General features: G+C 32.6%; 1 pseudogene; it reads left to right on the top strand.

Moving 5' to 3' along the window:
• Positions 1-1730: 1730 nt before the first annotated feature.
• Positions 1731-2305, top strand: LOC139875190 (glycogen synthase kinase-3 homolog MsK-1-like; annotated as a pseudogene).
• Positions 2306-2844: the final 539 nt, after the last annotated feature.

A 2844-nucleotide genomic window follows, 5' to 3' on the forward strand; every position in this document is an offset into this window, starting at 1 on the left:
CAAAACTCACACTTCGAGAACTTAGCGTATAACTGCTCTTTCTTTAATAACTCTAACACTAATCAAAGATGTGTCGCATGATCAGCCTCTGTCTTTGAATATACCAATATATCATCGATAAACACAATAACAAACTGATCTAAATATGGTTTACAGACCCTGTTCATCAGATCCATGAAGACTGCTGGAGCATTCGTCAACCCAAATGGAATAACCAAGAACTCGTAATGCCCATATCTCGTTCTGAACGCTGTCTTTGGTATATCAGATTCTGCAACCCGAACCTGGTGATACCCAGATCTAAGATCTATCTTTGAAAAGTACGACGCACCCTGAAGCTGGTCAAACAGATCATCGATTCTAGGCAAAGGATACTTGTTCTTAACCGTCCTCTTGTTCAACTCTCGATAATCTATACTTGTAGTTGAAGTGCCTCAAGTTTCAACTGTATTTTCAAATGAATGTTGACCACTTTGTAAGGTCAGCTTTACTTCATTATTACTATTACTATTGCAAGTAAGATATGCCTCTATTTTTTATCTGTTCATTTTTTCAAATGGATTTGTATTCTATATATTTTTTAAGTTTCTTACTAAAAACGACTGCTAAGAAAGCTTTGGATTCTTAAATTATCATCTTATGTAAACTTTCTATCCCCTACTGATTTGTTTGGTTCAAAATTTATAGTATAACTACTTTGTTTGGCTCAAATTTATATTTTGGTACATGATGATTTTTGTATTTGGTTCAGATAAGTTGTTTTGATATCTGATAGTGTTGAAAAGGTATGTTTGTTTACTTACATGTTTTATACAAAAAGATTTTATACCTTTTTTTAAATGGTAACCTGCATTGTAAATTTGAGTAAATGTGTTTCAGATATGCTTTGCTTCAAAAATAATGTCAGAGGTTATCCATACACTCCTAAGTTTTAAGTTATGCGATTGATAGGCATGTTGTTCTTCCTCCAATAGTTGTGAAGCTTCTACAGAATAACTATCTTTCACTTGAGGTATATATGTTTTATATTTTTAAGTTCAAAAGTATGTTTATTTTGGAGTTTACATTAAATTGGTACAAAGAGTTTTATGTGTTCAATTTCTATATGCCATGGATTTAAATCTATTATATGCTATAAGTTTGTTTTGTTATTATAATATATTTTGAAATATAGCCTGACTATATGTTTTGTCTCTATTTAACAAAAAAGATAACACTAAGTTGAAAAAATAGGCCGTATTGTAGGTCGAAATGGCATGCTATTTGAAGTGTTAGATGTAGCCAGGTGGTGAAATTGGCAGGGAGTAGGTTTGACCAGGTCAGGTGATCAAAATCTGTCCAGGTCTCATATCTTATGTTAATTTGGATGGATGCCAATTAGTTTCCTGTTATGGATCTGTCAATTTGAATATACAAAATCGAGTTATTAGGGTTTGATTTGTCCGTTTTAATCAAATCGATGTAATCTGATCCAAAGTATTGATTGGGTAATCTGTTGTAAAAAGAAAATATGGCTTTTACTTTGTCCCAATTTTAAAACCGCTTACAAAAAAAATTAGTTTAATTTGTGGAGGAAACCTGTAGTTGCATAGTTAGATGTTATTATGCACTTGAATGACTATGTTGAATTTATGAGATTTGATTTTTGAAAAGTCTTGCCTTGTGTATTTTGCAGATAAGAATATAAAGTTACAAAAAAAGGACGCCTACTTTGACAATTTACCACATCGATGGCTTCGGTAAGTGTGGTACCTGCACCAACACAGTGAGAGAACCTAGTGGAGATACAGTTGTTGTTGTTGAAAGGTTGCCTGATGAGTTAAATGACATGAAAATTAGGGGTGAGAGGGTTAGTGAATAAGTAACCTAATCATATTTATGTCATAATCTTCTGTTGATTATAATATATTGCAACTATTAAACACAATGTTTTCCTTTTCATACGTATAGGAAGTGGAGCCTGCTATAGTTGATTGCAATGGAGCAGAGACAGGCCATATAATTGTGACAACCATTTGTGGTAGAAATGGGTAGCCAAAACAGGTAAATTTCATTTTGCAGATTCTTTTCGTGGATTGATATTTTAATATATGTGCATTGGTAGTGATGCGATTGTGTTTGTTTTGTTTCATACTATTAGTTACATGTCTGAGTGTGTTGTTGGGCATGGCTCATTTGGTGTTGTGTTCCAAGCCAAGTGCTTAGAAACCGGAGAAGCAGCGGCGCCATCAAAAAGGTTCTTCAAGACAAGAGATACAAGAACCGAGAACTACAAACGATGCGAGAGAAAATAGCTTTTAAGTAAATGAGTCAAAATTCGCCCATAGTGCACAACCTTCCTAGTAGCAAAAACATGGACCGAGGACTGGACCAAATATTATCGGTTCGGTTTTAGTGTTTTTTTCGGTTTATGTGGATTTATTACTTCTGATATCAGGTTTAAGTTTTATGAGGTTTGATAATGTGGTGTTTATGTAGTGACCCGGAAAATTTCGACTAATTTTAAACCAAACTCTCGATACGATTTAATATTTTTGACACGATAAGCAAAGTCTGCAACGTTGAGTCTCAAAATTTTTGAACTGTTTCATATATTCAATTGACCTTCGACCATTACCGACGATTCACGAACAAATATTTGTAAATAGATACATATATATTTAAATGTATATATAATGTATATTAAAAATAAATATTAAATGATTATAATAGTCGTTGGACGTTTCGATTATTATTTAGAGAAGTTTAATTCGAACTTATATGATTTTAATATAAACGGTGATCCGAAAATGAGTTCTATAAATTTTAGGTTTACTAAAAAAATGTATTTAGATCTAGTTATTT

This window comes from Rutidosis leptorrhynchoides, chromosome 11 (assembly GCF_046630445.1).
Source record: "Rutidosis leptorrhynchoides isolate AG116_Rl617_1_P2 chromosome 11, CSIRO_AGI_Rlap_v1, whole genome shotgun sequence".
NCBI lineage: Eukaryota > Viridiplantae > Streptophyta > Magnoliopsida > Asterales > Asteraceae > Rutidosis > Rutidosis leptorrhynchoides.